This window comes from Psammomys obesus, unplaced genomic scaffold (assembly GCF_907164565.1).
Source record: "Psammomys obesus unplaced genomic scaffold, mPsaObe1.curated_primary_1811, whole genome shotgun sequence".
Lineage (NCBI taxonomy): Eukaryota > Metazoa > Chordata > Mammalia > Rodentia > Muridae > Psammomys > Psammomys obesus.
The window spans coordinates 25,828,209-25,846,981 of record NW_026595981.1 but is presented as its reverse complement, the minus strand read 5'-3'; the positions used below and the strand labels follow the sequence as shown (position 1 = coordinate 25,846,981).

Genomic DNA, 18,773 nt, shown 5'->3' with positions numbered 1-18,773 from the left:
CATTCGAAGCCGCCGCCATAATAGTGGCTCCGCCCTCTTAAAGGGGAAGCACCATTTTTTTTCCTGCCGACACAAAGGCCTCTTCCTCTGGTCTTCCGCCTCGGCCTTAAAGGGAAAACTAATGAGCTCTCGGTCGCCTCCAAGCGGTCCCCCGAGTCCAGTCGGCTACCGCTTGCAGGTGAGAAGGAGGTTGGGGAAGTATTATTCCCCCTTCTTTCGTGTCGAGCACGCCACTGACTGGTGATTTGAGAGTGACTTCATCCTCATCAGAACCCAGCCGATCGTGTAGCCCAGGCTGACCTCAAACCCACTTTGCAGCTGAAAATAACCTTAACTCCCGATTGTCCTTTCTCTGCCTCCCAATATATCTGGGAATCCAGGCAGATGCCACCATGGCTGGTTTTATGTGATGCTGGGGATGGAAACCAGGGCTTCACACTTGCTAGGCAAACGCTAGAGACAGGAAAAAATAAGGGAGCAGTTCCAAGACTCTGAGAACCTTACGTGCCATCCTCTGGTCAATAGGGAAGGAGGCATGATTTTGAGCCTCTCACATGCTAAGCAAATGTTCAGCACTGAAATAATAACACGCCCAGCCCTAACGAATTTCTACAGCATGTACAGAAGACTGAAGGAAGGGATCAGGGGAGCGGTAGGTCATGTCTGTGCCTCAGAGCACAGGCGCCTTCTGACCCGTAGAAGTATGACTAAAGTGTCGGGCTCTTCCGCAGGACAAAGCTTATGTTCGAAAGCACATCATGTTTTGCATATAATTATAGGGGTTGTCTTCCCTGAGGCCTTGGGTTGAACATTTGGTTCCCTGGAATTCTAAGAAGCAAAACTACACAGCAGTTAAGTTGCAGATGCTGAGGTCTGACTACCTGGGTCATAGACTCTCAGCTCCACCCACTCCTACCTCCGTGAGCTTGGCCAAGACCTTGACCCTCACACAGTACCGGGAACACACGCAACACTCCAGGAAGTTCAGCTGTTTCCATTACAGGTGAAATCGGAGTGCTGAGACCCTTCCCCCTGTACTCGCCTCTTCATTCCCCTCCACCAAGTGTCTCTGGTTGAGTCTTCCAGCCTAACCCCCGGCAGCCAGTTCTTCCATTTCTGAACTTACTCCTTCCTTTTTGGTCTGAGTTTCCACTGCTCTCAAACCCAGTTATTAAAGAGTTTAGCGTACTCCCTGCTTCTCCCCCTTCCTTCCTTCCTTCATCTTCTGCACCTCTTCCTTCCTTGACAAGGTCTCATAGCTAAAGGTGGCCTAGAACACTCACTTCTGACTCAACCTCCTGAATGCTAGCATTACACGCATGCACCTTCATTACACGCTAACACCCCTTTTCTTTTTCTGTTTTTTTTGTTTGTTTCTCTCTCTCTCTTATTTATTTATTTATTTATTTTTTGAGACAGGGCTTCTACCCGGAAGTCCTGGTATCAAAGGTATGCACCACCACACCCATGACCAGCTTTCAAAGAAGCCGTTTTTTTAACTGCCTGGGTGGTCAAGACCTACCTCCATTGTAATTGATGGCTACTGTGTCTCCCGTATTCTCCTGGGGCCCTCCTCCACCCCTTGATGAACTGTGCACTTTTTGTTGTTGTCGTTGTTCAGGTCTTGTAGTTTTCTCTTTGGAGGAGGGGAGAGTTGAAACAAGGCCCCCAATTATGTCACAGGCTGGCCTTGAATTTGCAGCAGTCCACCTGCCCCAGCTGAGCTTGTGTGTGTGTGCCACCATGCCTGGCTCTGGCAGGTTGTTCGTCTTTTGTGAATGAGTACTCAGTATGTAGACAACGCTGCAAGCATTTGTTGAATGACTTAATGCCTTTGCCAGAAAACAAAACAAAACTAAACAAACCAGGGGATGGGTTGGGCAGCTTTAGGCCCACTGCTACACATAGCTGCTGTTGGTTTGTGAAGGAGTTTTACTTAAGTACAAAGCAGAAACACACACATGCCGTGGGGGCGGGGGGTTGGGGTTGAAGACAGCTTCCCGCTTGCTGATTTTGCTATGGAGTTAGGAAAATATGTTCTGGGAGGCTTGGATAGCTCCATTGATAAGGCTCCTGAGCCTGAATCTGGGAGTGCAGGACTCAGTTCCCTGCTACCTTTAGAGGCCTGGCGGCCCCTGGAGGGTTAACAGTGGCTCCGACTGTGGTTCGAAATTCAAACAAAAGGGAGTATTAAGAAAAATAGAATGAAACAAACCATCTGGGGGAAAAATATGTTTGAGTCTCCTGGTAATTGGCACAGTAATCCTGAGTAAGTTCCTTTACCTCTCAGAACCTTTATCGTTTCCATCTATGAAAACAGAATTCAGAAAGAAAGAAAGAAAGAAAGAAAGAAAGAAAGAAAGAAAGAAAGAAAGAAAGACGGAAAGAAAGCAGAATTCTGAGTCTTTTTGGGGTTTCTGTGCAACTTAATGAACTGCGCTGAGGAGGATAACTCCATGCCTGCCGTGTTGGCAGGGTCTCAGCAAATATGGATTTCCCCCCCTCCCACCCCCTGCTTGAGTCTGCAAGCTTGAGCGGGGGAATTGTTATGGGAACCACATAGCTTGGGTTTGTATCTATTTTGGCATGTTTGCAAATGCATTTTGTACCCTAATTCATGTTTTTCATGCATGTATTTAGATGCCTTGTTATGGACAGTGGCCGACTAAAGAACCAATGTGTGTGTGTGTGTGTGTGTGTGTGTGTGTGCGCGCGCGCGTGTGCGCGCACAGAGTTTTCTGCTGTGCTGGTGGTTGTGTGCCGCATGCTGAGTGTATGTGGAATTCGACGTGTGTTGTGGGCCACATATGGGAGGGGGAAGGGCCGCTCTGTTTGTGTGGCTGTGTGTGAAGCGGATTCAGGCAGTGTGTTTTCCATATGTGCAAGCCAGCTGTGCAGCAGAACTCGGTGCCGATGGAAGTGTACTCTGTACAAACTCACTGTTCACTACTGCATGGTAGCCACCAACCCCTTGTGGCTACTGAACACTTTATTTATTTATTTATTTATTTATTTATTTATTTATTTATTTATTTATTTAGGTTTTTCGAGACGGGGTTTCTCTGTGTAGTCCTGGCTGTCGTGGACTCTCTTTGTACACCAGTCTGGCCTCGAACTCACCGAGATCCGCCTCGTGCTGGGATTACAGGCGTGCGCTCTTGAGCACTTGAAATGTGGCTAGTTGGCCTAAGGAACTGAAGATTGAACGGTGTTTAATTTTCTGCGTTTTCATGGGAATAGCCGCAGGGATATTAGACAGAAATTCCAAGCTTGTTTCCTTAATGCATCAGGTGATGGAGATCTCATTACCACGGAAAACCTGTTGCTGCGGTCCTGACTCTATCAGAAGCCCTGCTGGATCCCCACTTGCGCGGATATGCGTGTGTGCGCGTGTGAGTGCGCGCGGGTAAGACGTACAGAGAGGGCTGTGCCCCCCTCTCTCAGGTCCCCAGCGGAGCAGTGAATCAGCCTGACAATGCGGTGAGTCATTCATGAAGCCCAGCAGGCGGGAAGCGAACGTCAGGCAGCTTGGCAGCGCCTACCCCCCACCCTGGGGTGGGATCACTCAGCCCCACGCACTGCAGATGTTGGGAAGGAATTGACGCGGGCCAATCGAGGCCCCGCAGTGCCTCTCCTCCGCCCCTCCCTTTGACTTGCAATCCATTCATCCCCCTAGCCCTTCTTTCCCTCTCCCTTCGGGTGGCCTGTGAGTCATCATAAGATCTCTCGAGGACAGCCGCCTCTAGCTCAATCCTCTGCGCCCCATCCAACGCCCACCTCTCCAAACCGAATTCAGTGGGTTCTTTAAGGCGGGGACAGGAAGGGAAGCTGGACGCTCAGGGTGGCTTTTGGTTCCCTTAGGCAGTGAAGCCTACCCAGTCGGGGGCACGCAGTGAGGCAGCCCCTGCGGCGTATTGCAGCTGGCTGGTCCCAAGGACTGGCGGCTAGCTTGTTTAAGAGGATCATCAAGGCAAAGGAAGAAAGGAGTTGTTGACGCCAGGAGCGCCTATGGCTAGTGGGGAGTAGGGCATAGGGTCGGAACTAGCGTGTTCCTCTATTCGCCTGGGAAGTCCCACGGAGCGTCTCCCCATTGCCTGACCGTCTTCAGGACCTAGTGGCCCCTCTCCTTTGTATATCCTTTCCCTGCATTTTTTTTTTTTCAGCCTCCCCTTCTTGAACAGGAGCTCACCTGAGACTCTTGGGTCCCATGACTCTTACTGAGGCAGCCTTAGAAGAGCAGTTCAGTGAGAGAATGCTTCCCTGACACATAGGAGGGCCAGGAGCATAACTGCATCACTGAGCCAAGCCAAACCAGCACGGAGCAGGGGTGTGCAGCTCAGTGGTTAAAAAAAAAAAGGGGGGGGGAGGGGGGATACAACTGAAGATGGCTCAGTGGTTAAGAGCACCTGTTGCTCTTGCAGAGGACCGGGGTTCAGCTCTCAGCACCCACGTGGAGGCTCACAACTATTTGTAATTCCAGTTCTGTGGGACTCTCTTCTGATCTCCTTGGGCACCCAGGCTTTCACTGGGTGCACATACATGTATACAAGACACAGACACAAAATAAAAATAACTAAATAACCAGAACAGATCATGTGTGCGGTGCAATACCGTTTTCATTTTGAAGAAAAAAAAAAAAAAGGGAGTAGAGAAAAAGATTAGAAAAGTATTTACCTAATTATTAACAGTCATTCTTTTGGATTATGGGTTTAGGAGTGGGTTGGTTTCCCTTCGTTCTTTCTTGGTTCCCCTGCCCTAGGAGTTTTCTACAATAAGAGTTCATGACATTTTTATAGAAAAAAAAAAGATTAACTTATTAAGCACTTAAAAAGCCATCTGTGGGGGTGGTAATGACAATTGACTGTAAAAGGACATTTTCTGTGGTGATGAAAATGTTCAAAGACTGTATTATGGTAGTTGTTGTGCAATTCAGTAAACGTACTAACAGCTATTAAATTGTATACTTAAAATGGTAAATTTCATGTTTGAAATTTGGTAAATGCATGTTCATTATGCATAAAGTTTAATTTTTTATTTTTAATTTATTTTTCACAAATATCTGCCGAGGCTTTCTTCAAGCATGTACCTGTATTTACATAAAATAACAGAGTAAAAGGAAATCAAAACTCCCATTACACTCTGCCACTTATATGATCATCCTCATGGCACAGCTCTAGACGGTAGAGAGCATGTACCCTGTCCTACAGGTGTGGAGAGGGAGGCTCAGAGACGTTTAGTGATCAGTGAGTGAGGGTTCAAGGCAGAACCCAGCGCCACATAAAGTCTTCCCCAACACTGAAGGGGCAGCCCCTCCAAGAGCAGAGATTGCCGTGTCTGTTTCTTCCAGCAATTCACAAGGACTTAGGACTCTCCAGACAAAGGTCCTCCATTCAGAGAATGTGGAACATGCTCCTTCATCCTCAGGCAGCAGAGCCCTGTCACATCCATGAACACACATGTGCCCACCAACAGCCCCTCGGGGCAGACATGATTATTATTGATATTGCTGTTTTTAGTTTTATTTTTTATTTTACCTTTTACTTTTAATGAATTAACCAATTAATTAATTTTTTGAGGGTGTCTCTGTGTAGCCCTGGCTGTCCTGGAGAACTCAGTAGAGCAGGCTGGCCTCGAACTCACAGAGATCCACCTGCCTCTGCCTCCCAAGTGCTGGGATTAAAGGCGTGCACCGCCACTGCCCAGTTGTTTTGTTTTTTGAGACAAGGTCTCATGCAGCTCAGGGTAGCCTCAAACTCTCAGTATTTCTTCCTCCCCAATGGTTCGTTCGCTATCATGGTTCGTTCCCCACTTTATAACCATTTAAAGCCCAGAGGTGGTGGTGCACGCGTTTAATCCCAGCACTCGGGAGGCTGAGGCAGGTGGATCTCTGTGAGTTCGAGGCCAGCCTGATCTACAGAGAAAGTTCCAGGACAGCCAGGGCTACACAGAGAAAGCGTCTCAAACACCTAAAACCATTCACACCTTTGCGCCTTTAGGATGTTTTGCCAGCTTACCTGTATGTGCCCCATATGCATGCAGTGCTGGTGGAGGCCTGAAGAGGGCGCTGATGCCGCTACAGCCGGAGTGGTGGCCAGTTGTGAGCCGCTATGTCTGTGCTGGGAATGGCATCAAGTTCCTCTAGCAGAACAGCCGTAAGTGCTCTTAGCTGCTGGACCATCTCTCCAGCCCCCCCTTCCCCTTTTTACATAATTCCAGGGATCAAACCCAGAGCCTTTCCAAAGGCTAGGCTCCACCACTGAGGTACACCTTCAGGCTCACGCTTACCTTTAGTATGGATTTAAAGCTATGGAGATTTCAGGAACTTGCCGGAAACCCCAAACCCATAAAGACATAGGGTCCCAGCTATTGGAGTGCAGGACCAGCTTATGCATTGGTTTAACTGGTGGATTCTATGCCCTTTGTGGAAAACACCTGAACAAGAAGACATCAGCCCCAGCCCTGGGCACGCCTGTAACCCTAGCTTGGAAGGTGGGGGCGGGGCGGGAGAATCAGACACTGGGAGACCAGCTTCTGATACGTAGTGAGCCTGAGGTCAGACTGGGTTACCTAAGACTGTCAGGAGCAAACCACAGCTTAGCGTGAGGTCTGGCGCTTTTACTTGAATGTCTCTTTGCTCCTCTGTGAAAGTGGACCACGGTCCCCTCCTTGTCGGGCTGTGGAGCATGCAGCGCCTCTGTGGAGCGGCTGGCTTTGGACGAGGCCGAAGGTAAACCACAGCCTCTTTTCCAGGCTTGTTCTCCTGCGTCAGCCACACTCACTCACTGACCCAGCGCTCACCCGCCATCCTGGAAATGATCTTTGCCTCCACGACTCTACGGGGGGGGGGGGGGGGGGGTGGGGGGGGGGGGGGGGGGGGGGGGGGGGGGGGGGGGTGTGTGTGTGTGTTAGGTTGCTAGGGCAGACAGCCACCCTCAGGTCTGTTTCCGTGTTCCAAGAATCCAGCAGGAATAAGAACCCCAGACTTGCTGGGCTTAGCAAGTGATTTATTTATTTTTATATTTATTTATTTATTTATTTATTTATTTATTTTTCAAGGCACGGTTTCTCTGTATACCCTTGGCTGTCCTGGACTCACTTTGTAGACCAGGCTAGCCTCGAACTTACAGAGTGCTAGGATTACAGGCATGTGCCACCTCGCCTGGCTGATTTATTTTTTTACATATTATTAATTAATTCAACTTACATCTTGGTCATGATCTATTTTATTTTTATTTATGCGTTTTGACACCTTATTTCTAGACTTTGGGCTTGTTTTGGGAACCTGGAAGCTTCTGACTGATCTCAGTAGCAGACAGCCTGTCAAATGATTTGTTGTTGTTGTTGGGGCCTTTGTTTTAATTTTTAAGACAGGGTCTCACTCTGTAGACTAGGTTGGCCTTGAACTTTTGATTTTCTTGCCTCAGTCTCTGTAGTGCTCAGATTGCAAGCATGTACCAACATGGAAGTTGAAAAATAACTTTTGCTTTGTTTTATTTCAGTTTTGTAATTTAAGTCATTCATTTATGTGTGTGCATGCTTGTGCCAGAGTCCACATGTAGAGGTCAGAGGCCAAATTCCAGGAGTTCGTTCTCTTCTCTCATCATGTGGGTCCTGAGGTCATCAGGTGGCAAGTGCCTTTACCCAATCAGCCAGCTCACTGGAACTGGGTTTGTTTTGTATTTTGAGACCGGAGTCTTTCTATATAGTCCTAGCTGTCCTGAAACTCCCTAGGCCAGACTGGCCTCGAACTCACAGAGATCCACTTGCCTCTGCCTGCCTGCTGGGATTAAAGGCATGCACCACTGCAACTGGCTTAGAGCATGTACTTTCACAGCCTCTGCCCTCTCCTGCCCTGCCTGGAGGAGATAGCCTGTAAGAAACTACAGTCATGGGGCACGCATCTGACAACAGCTGAGACTTGTGCTGCTGAAACCATGCGGCTTGGACTCCTGAGCAGTTAGGGGGAAACCCTAGACACTCCAGGAACTTCCTGGTCCCAGTTCCAGGTACCAGCAGGGGGATGAGGGCAAACAGCCTTTCCTCTTAGCCAGCTGTTGTTCTCTTCTTCTGCTGGAGGCTTCCTGTGGGCCACTCCAGGGCCCAAGAGAGCGCTGGATGCTGAAGGCTTATCTTAGGGTCCTGCCCCCAGGCTTCTGATTACCTGCTGTCCCTTTAGCCCCTATCCAGGAGCTGGCGGCTGATAGTCTCCATCTCTGTGAAGTCTGCAGACTTAGGGGATCGTCAGTCTTTCTTTGCCCTCTTTCCGAGTATGCATTAATAATCATTATGTTTCCGAGATGCTGTGACAGACGGTAGCAGCTGTGCCTGGAGTAATCTTTATTTTCAAACAATTTCCCAGCTTGTTATAGGAGTCACAGTGCTGGCTTTCCCTAGGCGTTGTCATTATTGAGTGTAGCATCAGTGACCTGCCCCAAGTCCCCAGATCAGTAAGGTAGGAGGCAGGAGGCCTGGGGACCTACACACGTGTGAGGAGCCAAGTAATGCTATCGGCAAGGGGTGACTCAGGCACACACCTCTACTTAGTCCTTCCTATTTTTGTTGTTGTGGTTTGACTGTTTTCAAGCATAACACCAGACTAGAGCTGGCTGGAAGGGCTGCATCCTTAAACACTGTCAATCATCTATGAACCCTGCCCACCTGCCCCATCCTCCCCGGCTTTATCTCTAGTCTTACTCTTTACTCCAGGCTGGCCTCAAACTCATGACTCTCCTGCCTCAGCCGGGACCATGCCCTTTTATAGACAAAGAGACCAAGGCCCAGGAGGTTTAAAGGGCTCTGGTCTGTCACTATTCTTCCAAACATTGTAGAGCGGAGCATGAGTGTGTGTTGGAGGCTGAGCTTCACTCTGCCTCAGACTGAGAGTGAGGGCCCTAGTGATGGGAAGGAAAGGCCTCGAGTTCCGTCTGAGCACCATATAAACTGGGCACAGTGAAGCATTTCTGTAATCCCAGCACTAGCGATCAGAGGCTGGAGGATCAGAAGTTCAGGATCATTCCTGGCTACATAACAAATTCAAGACCAACCTGGGGTACATGAGATCCATCTCTGGCAAACGGGAAGAAGAGACAGAATCACCTGGAAGCTCCTGGGCTAACTGGCCTGGAGTACAGGGAAAAGTGTCAGAAATGAGAATGATCTTGCTGCGAACACAGGGTGAAAGGCAAAATACCAGATTCCAGAGATTGTCTTCTGGTCACCAAACAGGCACGGACGCATTGCATGCATCATAGGCCCCATGCAAGCATGTGCGCGCGCGCGCACGCACACACACACACACACACAGATGTCTAACTTTTTGTAATCAAATAGGTGGATGAGCAGATGGGCAGACAGTCCCCTTCATATTTCATTGGTGCCACAAAAAAAGAGAGGAAAAGGGAGAAAGGAAACCTCCTCATTGTTGTGTGATAGAACGTTTTTTTTTTTTTTTTTTTTTTTTTTTTTTTTTCTGGGGAGATTCAACACACTCATCTATTCAACCCACAGAGGGAGAATGGAGCCAGTTTATATGGTGCTAAGATGGATTGTATGACGAGTCCATTAAAGTACGGAGACTAGCAAAGTCCCACACGGTGAGCCAATGAATATGGGTGAGGGGTTATTTACAGGGGCAGACATGACTCATGACAACTACGTCACCAACGACCACCCCTCACAAAACTGGGAACGTAGAACACCTAGAACACCCTTCCCGACTTTTGATTGGTGAGTGCCCTTTCCAGGAGTCTCTTGGTCTAAAGCTCTGGAGGCCTCCTGGTCTAAAGCTGGGCTGTGCAAACTCACTCTGGCGGGAGACGCCTACTGAATCTGGTCAGTTTCAGGGAGTTCTTGAAGCTCCTGCGCAGGATAGAATGTTCTGATCTCACAGGAAACTGTTACAAAACATTCACCTCCCCAGGAAAGAAACCAAGGGGCGGGGGGAGGGAGGGAAGGAGGGCAGGAAGGAAGGAGAGAGGGCAGGCTCAGCATCATGCAGTGAGACCTGGTCAAACCTAGGTTTCCTAGGGACAGTTCTATTGTACTCCGCAGCTCTCAGCCATGAATAACCCTGAATCTTTGTCCAGTGTTATTCTTTAAACTTTCCTTTTTCTTTTGAATGGGGTCTCATATAGCTCAGGCTCCCAAACTCATACGTAGCCAAGAGAATGACCTTGAATTTCTGACCCTCCTGCTTCCACCTCCCATGCTCAGGATCAAACCCAGGGCTTTGCATGTTAGGCAAACACGTCACTAGCTGTGAGCCACATCCTGGCCCCTGACATAAACTTTCTTCTAGCTCCGGAGCTTATTGTAAATAGTCCTGGGGTAAGACTGGCTTTAAGCAACCTGAGATGAAGGTATGTCATAAATTTCAAAGCCTATGCCTGTGCTGGACACTGTCATTCTGCCGACATAATCTAATTTTGTACTTTGTGAGTGTTAGGACAGAAAAACAGAAGTCCTGTGTCCTGTTTCCCAGACTGAGATCCTGAGGGGCAGTAACATCCAACATCTTATCTCAGTGTGATCCTCCTAGTGACCTAGGCTCCCTTACCTCCTGACCCATCATCATCGGCTATCTTCTCTACAGTCCGCATCGTGTTGAGCATCATGCCGGCCTTGGGACTTTTCAGTAGGCTCAGTGAGGTCTTGCAGAATGGAAGATATACAAGATGCCTTTCTGTGCAAGATGCTTTGGGCAGTTGATGAACGCTTTGGATTGTCTTTGAGAAATAAATATCTAATAAGTGATCTTTGCCTGTGTGAGTCAGCTCAGTTCTTCCTCTTTCTGAATTATTTTCTGCCTGAGGCTGTATTGATCAGAACCATACTGTTTCAACTACAGTTATTCTTTAGAGAGGCACAGGGACCACTTAAATATGGCCCCTCCAAGGGAGCCTGCTTAGAGAGCTAAAGATTTTTCACTCAAGAAAAATACTGGGAAAAAAAAAAAAAATAATAATAATAATAATAAAGAAAGAAAAGAAAAGAAAAATACTGGGGGAGAATTTAAAGGGAAGGGCACATCAAAGCTGGGTACCGTGTCTGTTTCCAGGCATTAATAACCCTCCATGGCACATACCCAGGGTGTCTGCGGGGTATGGAGGAGGTGGATTCTGCCAGCCTTAACTCAGGGAGTAAGATGGTTTTGTCTCTTGCCCTAAGTCATGACCAGAACGTTTTCCTGATTCCAAATTGGAAGAGTAGCAACTGGAGAGCCCCAAGCAGTGGACACTTAACTGCCCCCATCCCTCTCCCAGCCCGTGTCCAAAGTCCACTGTGCCACCACCTGTCATGTCAGGCTCTGGGATAAGTGTGTGGCTCTCCACTCTCTCCACTGAGACATAGTTTCTTCTACCAAGAAGCCAAATTCACCATTGGTTCCCAGGATTGGAAGTTCCCCAGTCTGCTGTTGGGTTCCATTTGCAGGCTCACTGTACCTGGGGAAACCGAGTGAATGGTTAAAGAGATGCTCACTCAGTTCTCACTTCTACAGTAAACCGTCCTGGCAGGACTTCCTGCCCACCCTAGGGGACCTATGACAACAGACTGATCTAATTTCTGTAAGAATCAGAAAAGAAGCATTTCTGTTTCCCCAGAAAAGAGCATGTACAGAAGGGATTCGGACTTACTCAGCAGCCTTGACTTACCTGAGAAGGGGCTATCTGAAGATATATCTTCCGTATGATCAATTCTTCTTCAAACAAACAAACAAACAAACAAACAAAAAAGCCTTAGGCTAGTGGTGGTAGCACACTCCTTTAAGCCCAGAACTTGAGAGGCAGAAGCAGGTGGATCTCTGTGAGTTTGAGGTTGGCCTGGTCTATAGAGTGAGTTCCAGGACAGCCAGAAACCCTGTCTCAAAAAGCAAAGCAAAACAAACAAACAAACAAACAAACAAACACTCAATTTTTAGATGGGCTCTCATCATATAGACCAAGCTGGTCTCTAACTCACAGAGAGCTCTACCTCCAGAGTGTAGGGATTGAAGGTGTGTGCAGCTTAAATTCTTTTACGACAGCTTCATGAAGCATAGGCAGCCTTAGACCTGCTGTGGGAGAGAACAAGACTGACTTTGAATTTCTGATCCTCCTGTCGCCACTGCTCAAGTGCTGGGATTATAGGCACACACCATCATGCTTGCTATAGTTGTTGTTGTTATTATTATTATTATTATTATTATTATTAAGCCATGGCATAGAAAATTGAACCCAGACCCTTGCACAAAATAAACACATGTTCTGCCTCTGAGTTTACCTCTTGACCTTTCACACAGGAAATTCTTGTGACTTTTGGGTCCCTTTGGCTGTTGGGAGCCAGAGGTGATGATGTCAGAGACCTCAAAAGGAGAAGCCTACTTTCCACTAATCCTGGCTCGCTGTGTAGAGAGTAGAGGTCTGGGTTTGAATCCCAGGGTCACCTGTATGAACTTTTGGCAGCTATTTAGCCTCTTTTAGTCTTGGTCCTTCCGTAGAATGAGATGTAACTGGCTAAGGTGTTCCTCGAAATAGTCCTCAACCGGTATTGAGTCCGTAGGACTGTGTGAGGTGAGAGGCTAGATGCTGGAAAGGGAAAGGGAGGTATAATCTTGTCATCTCTCTTCCTCCAAATAGCCTATAATCAACTCAGGGAAGCAAAACATAAGCAATTGGAAAATTCCAACCCACTGCCACACGACATCTTAAGTGTGCTGGAGAGATGGCTCAGTGGTTCAGAACAGTTCCTGCCCTTGCAGAAGCCCCAGGTTAAATTCCTAGCACTCACATGGTAGATCACAACCACCCACAGCCCCAGTTCCAAGAGGACCCACTACTGACCTCCAAGGGCACCAAGCACCCATATGGTGCTGTTACATGCATTCAGGTAGGATATTCATACATAAGTAGAACAAAATAAATCTAAAAAAGTATTTCTTTATCTGTCTTTTTTTTTTTTTTTGAGATAGGGTTTCTCTGTGTAGTGTTGGCTGACTAGAACTCACTCTGTAAGACCAGGCAGGCCTCGAACTCTCAGATCCACCTGCCTCTGCCTCAAGAGCGCTGGAATTAAAGGCGTGCATCACCACTGCCCAGCTCCTTCAAAAAGTTTAAAAAGAGGCATTTTAAGATTATGAAATAGAGCCAGGTGACGATGACATACCCTTTTAATAACAGCTGTGGGTAGGCAGAAGTAGGTGGATCTCTTGAGTTCAAGGTCAGCCTGATGTGTGGCATGAGTTCCAGGACAGGGCTACATAGAGAAGCCTTGTCGGAGGTGGGGAGGATTGTGCAGTAGTAAAAGTAGGACGGTCATGACAGTGGACCCTCGTAATCCCAGCACTTGGGAGGCTGTGGCAGAAGGATCATAACGTCTTGGCCACCTGGGATACATAGTGTGGAGACACAGAGAGAAACTCTCTTGTGTGCGTGCACATACACACGTGTGCGCACACACACACACACACACACACGGGGGTGGGGAGGAAGAATGGAGGAATAGAGTAGACTAGAATAGAGTAACATGGGTGTCTTATTTAGGGTTAGTATTGTCGTGATGAAACACCACGACCAAAGCAACTTGGGGAGAAGAGGGTTTATTTGGCTTCTGCTTCCAAATCATTGTTCATCGCTGAAGGAAGTCAGGGCAGGAACCCGAAGGCAGGAGCTGATTCAGAGGCCTCGGAGGGGTGCCACTTACTGGTTTGCTCTCCATGGCTTGCTCAGTCTACTTTCTTATAGAACCCAGGACCACCAGCCCAGGAGTTGTACTGTCCCTCAAGGGTCTGGGCCCTTCCCCACGGATCACGAAAATGTCCTACAGGCTTGCCTGCAGCCCCATCTCCCAGAGGCGTATTTTCAGTGGAGGCTTCCTCCTCTCCAGTGGCTTGAGCTTGTGTCAGGTTGACATAATAGCAGCCAGCACAATGGGTTTGTGTTTCAGGAAGAAGAAAGGAGGACCCCGATCCAAAGTGCTGTGGGATGTCTGCCTTAAGGTCCTTTCTGCTTAGACAGTCTTGTCCAGTCTGAGGATACTATCTTTGTTTGTTCTTTTAATACTCATTCATCTCATTCAGCAGAATTCATGAAGCCTTTCCAAGCACCATTCTAGTAGACGTGTGGATTCTGTGTTCAAGACCCTTGTTTTCTTAGTGCTTGGCAGGTGCAGCTCAATGGTAGGACTTGTGCTTAGTATGTGTAAAGAAAGCCCTGGTTGGCTACCTAGCACCCTCCCCACAAAGAGCTTATATTAATTAGGGCAGGAGAGAGATACTGAACCAGTAATGCTATAAAGAGACACATGTTTACAGACTATTATCAGAGTCAGTGAAAGCATATATAACAAGGGGATCTAGTTTAATTAAAAGACAAAGAAAGGCCTCTTTCAGGAAGTAATATTTAACTGAACTCTGGCAGATAAGTTGGAGGCAAAGAGAAGGGAGGTGGGGCATCCAGAAATCAAGAAATGGGAAAGGCTTGTGCAAAGGCCAGCAAGTGCAGCAGACACATCCTTCAAGGACTGGAGAGATTGGGGTGGGGGGGGTGTCTCTATGGCCTCTCTGAAGCTATGAGATCCGTATAGAGCTGTCCCATTGTCCTCTATTCCCATGGCTAACCTGGACGTAAAGTGAAAATACTGGCTGCCAGCCTAGCCCTTACTCCTCATTGCTGTGGGCCTCTGGTCATGGCTATTGAAAACTCAGAAAGTCTGCGACACCACACTTGAAGAACAAGCAGTCATTTTCATCTGTTAGGTAACTTTCATGAGTGACCAGCTCGAAGCCCAGGATACCCAGGACTTCCTTAAAATATTATGAGACAGTTTTACAAATATTTTCAGGTAACTGGATTGTACAGTTCTCAAGCATGAATTATTGAGACCACTTTGTGTTACAGCATCAAATGATTAGGCACTTCTGACGAATAAAGGTTGAGAAAAACAGATATTAGGAAAAAGAAGTGGAGCTGGGCACGCCGGCACACGCCTGCAGTCCCAGCACTTGGGAAGGCAGAGGCAGGCTTATCTCTATAAATTCGAGGCCAGTCTGGCCTACAAAGCAAGTCCAGGACAGCCAAGGCTACACAGAGAAACCCTGTCTCCAAAAAACAAAACAACACAACAACAAAAAATGGAGAGACAAAGGTACGGGCTGAACTACAGAAAGCTAAGCTTAGGAAGCTTAGAAGGGGAAGCTGGGGAGGCAGGGAGCATGTCATGCTCAATTTTGGGCTGGTATTTTTCCAAAATTCAGGAGAGAACCAGCTGCAGCAAAATCTCCTGGGTATGTATTTAAAATGAAGATTTCTGGGCCTCTTTCCCACTCTGAAACAAGTTTTCGGGGTGGGGTCTGAGAATGAACATTTTTTTTTGAACAAGTTCCTCTGGTGAGCTGTTATACACATTTCTGGGCCAGTGACAAGTTCCAGTGACAAAAATCAGAATTCTTTTCAAAACTGTTCTTCAGTAGATTTGCATTCTAAGTTAGCACCCTGACTCTCGGAGGAGACCAAATGAGCAGGATGCAGGGAGGGTATTAGTTGCTGGGAGCCAGCCACAGTTTCAGGTAAGGAGTGATTTGGCTAAGAACAAGGTGTGAGGATGGAGATGGTGGGGGTGGGCATGGAATAGAGCCATGAAGAACTTCACAGGAAAAACCTTTACCACTTATTACAGGCCCATTTATGCATGTACTTTACACATGGCTGTTTCAGATTCGAGGGGTACAGAAGAAAAAAAAGAAAGTAAACATTTGTTTTATATTTCCTAGTGTTTTATATGCTTATAGACTCATACACATGAACTTTTGCATATGCTGTTGGAATAAATCAATATTGTTTTTATTGTTGTTTTGTTTGTTTTTTGAGACAGGGTTTCTCTGTGTAGCTCTGGCTGTCCTGGACTCACTCTATAAGACCAGGCTGGCCTCGAACTCACAGATTTCCCCCTGCTGATCTCCTTTCCTAGTGCTGGGATTAAAGGTGTGTGCCACCACTACCTGTCACAAATCAAAAAAATTTTTTTTGGGGGGGTGTCTTGCTTTGCTTTCTCTCTCTCACACACATACTGTTTAATTTTTGAGATAGGAGCTCATGTAATACAGGCTGGTACTGAGTTCAAATTCACTGTAGTGGAGAATGACCTTAATCTCTCTCTCTCTTCCTCTCTCTCCCTCTCCCTCTCGGTCTGTCTGTCAGTCTTTGAGACAAGTTCTCTATGTAGCCCTGGCTGTCCTGGAACTTGCTAAGTAGACCAGGCTGGCCTTGAACTCACAAAGATCTGCCTGCCTCTGCCCCCCAAGTGTAGAGACTACAGGCATGCGACACCATCCTCTGCTTTAAAATGTGCGTGTGTGTGATGTACATGTCACTATAAGCATGTTTTGTATTGAACACAGGCCTCAGATGTTACCCACATGTTCTACTTCTGAGCTGTCCTCCGAGCTGTAGACCTACACGATTATTATTCTCTAATAATATTGCAGCCATTTCCAGGAATCTTAAAAACAGTCACTTTCCTTATTACATGACAACGGGGTTGCCAGATATTTCTAAATTTTTGCAGAAACACATTCAGATAAGGAGATTAATTGGCTGGCTTTCTGTATAATTTTGAGTGTTTGGATGTCCCCTAGCTTATTTGCAGGTATCTACTTGATGGATAGTTAGGTTGTTTCCAACACTTCATATTATTATAAACAATCTCCCTCTATGCTCATTTCGGAGCACAATTTTTGCTTAGACTACATCTTTTGCTGGAGGAATTGCTAGGTCATTGAAAAAAAAAAAAAAAACTATGTACGTTTAACAACTCAGTCGTGTTTAGTCCCACTGACGTAGCAGTAAGGACGGTACCAAAGTTGGAGACCAGCGGTCTTTTAGGTTCCTGGTCAGCTCCTCTGAAGGCCGGGGACAGTTACAGCCGACGCTGGCTTTCTCCGAGGAGTTTCTGTATCAAGGTGAAGCGTTGTGTCAGGTTAGGCGAGATGGGATAGGGACCTGTCCAAGCTAATCTTCCAGCTTCGCTGCTCCTGCAGGGAATTCCACTTCCCAGACAGCCCCTAGGATTCCAGCCCGGGTTACCCTCCCCCTAAGCACGGGAAGGGCGTGTTAGAGAACAGCTCAGGCGGGCAAAGATTGCACCATCCACGGTTGGAAAAGGAAGTCGAAAAAAGCGCAGAGAACCAAACCCTAGAGCCCACACATCCAGCCCCTGCAGCAGCCGGGATCCGGGCTGCACTCATTTCGTTACTCGGCGAAGAGATCGGATCCCTTCTCGGCCAGCTCTGCTTCAGCCCAACCTGAGGCTGGGTATTGGCCCTTTAAGAAGCTGTCACGGTGGCGCTCTTGGCCCCGCCCATCCGAGGGGAGGGCCGACGGAGAGGGGAGGGGTTCGCGGCTGAAGCCCGAAACGGGGGGGGGGGGGGGGGGGGGGGGTCTGGGTCTATTTTTAGCTCGGGGTCGGGTCACGTGACGGGAGTGACGTCTCCGAATGTTGTTGTTGGTGGCGGCGGCGAGCGGAGCCCGAGGAGCCGCCGCAAAGATGGAGGAGCCGTCGAGGAGGCGCTGCCGCTGCTGTTGCCGCCGCTGCTGCCGCCGCCGCCCGCGGAGCCGGAGCTCGAGCCGCAGCGGGTGAGCGTGCCGCACCCGCCCGGACCCCACCTCCCGCGACCGGGGGACGCCCGGCAGCGCCCCGTCCTCCCGCCGTCGCTGCCCGCGGGCTCCCCGAGCCCCTGTCCTTCCTCCCAGCGCGCGCGCCGAGCCAGCCCGCACCCCCAGGGAGCGTCGCGGGGCCCGGGAGCGTCGCCTTTGGCTCGCCGCGCGCGCCCTTCCTCATCCCTCCCCTTGCAGGGCTCCTTCTCTGCAGGTAAGGGAGGGGCCGATCTTCCCGCACCTCGCTCCCCTAAATGGCCCGCAGACCAGCCGGGGATGTCTGGTTTGTCTCCTCCCCGGCGGCTCGTAATCCGTTGCCACACCGATTTGAGCCTTGCCCCTGGATTCTGGGCAGAGCCTCTCTTCACTGGACACCCCTTTCTTGTTACTCTGAGGTGAGGGGCGCAGCCCACCCACCGTGCTTCTCCAAGTGGCGAAGAACGTACCCTTGATTTTATGTCCTTGACGTCCATGCAGGTGGAAGGGGACGGCGGGGCCCACCTTATTTGTCTGTGCTGTTCTTCTCACCCCCTCGCCTGTGAGGCGTTCCTGCGTTTCTTACCACCCTCTTCTGTCTGACACCCTGGAGCTCAGGGAGAGAGCTGGGAGATGAATTGGTGATCTTCCTTGGTTCGGACAGATCCCACCATCCCCCGCGCCCAGCGCCCAGTTTTCATCTTGGGTTTGTTTCTCATGGGGCAGGGGTTCTAAGTGTTAACTTGGGGGAGTCGGTTCCCCCACCCCACCCATCCCTGGGGCCTTCAGGAAGAGGAGCGCTGGCTGGGTGATAAGTAATGAATCTAGGAGTTGGGGGGGGAGTAGGGTGGGCTTCATTTCGGGGGGGGGGGGGGGGGGGGAGGGGGGGGGCCGGGGGTGGGGGGGGGGGGGGGGGGGGTTTCTTTTGGGGGGGGGGGGGAAGGTGACCACTTGATGTCCCTGCGTTTGGCTTTCTGAGATGAGCTTTTTGTCCCCAAAGAGGAAGGGTAGTAGCTGCAGTTGCTTTTGGGGACTGTGTGTGTATGTGTGTGTGTGTGTGTGTATGTGTGTATGTAAGGACTTGCCACTTTGATAGTGACCACTATGCTTCTGGGACCTGGAATTAGCCTTTGGATCTTGGGGATGGGAATGGAGAAGAGGGACTTAGGG

General features: G+C 48.8%; 1 protein-coding gene and 1 long non-coding RNA gene across 6 annotated transcripts in view; one reads left to right on the top strand and one right to left on the bottom strand.

Annotated features, from left to right (window-relative positions):
• Positions 1-3,137: 3,137 nt before the first annotated feature.
• On the bottom strand, positions 3,138-6,666 carry LOC129686017 (uncharacterized). The gene is made up of 3 exons (XR_008721573.1): positions 6,568-6,666; positions 6,015-6,116; positions 3,138-3,194 (listed from the first exon to the last, which is right to left on the bottom strand). It is a non-coding gene; the product is annotated as an uncharacterized LOC129686017 (long non-coding RNA).
• Positions 6,667-17,439: 10,773 nt separating this feature from the next.
• Hdac5 (histone deacetylase 5) overlaps positions 17,440-18,773 on the top strand; it is a 34,153-nt gene continuing 32,819 nt past the window's right edge. For 3 of the 5 annotated variants that reach the window (XM_055619558.1, XM_055619557.1, XM_055619556.1), the window contains exon 1: positions 17,441-17,606. The gene's annotated coding sequence lies outside the window, so the exon portion shown is untranslated. Of the gene's footprint in view, positions 17,607-18,773 lie in introns of all 5 variants that reach the window. The other 2 variants (XM_055619554.1, XM_055619552.1) reach the window with 1 other exon arrangement.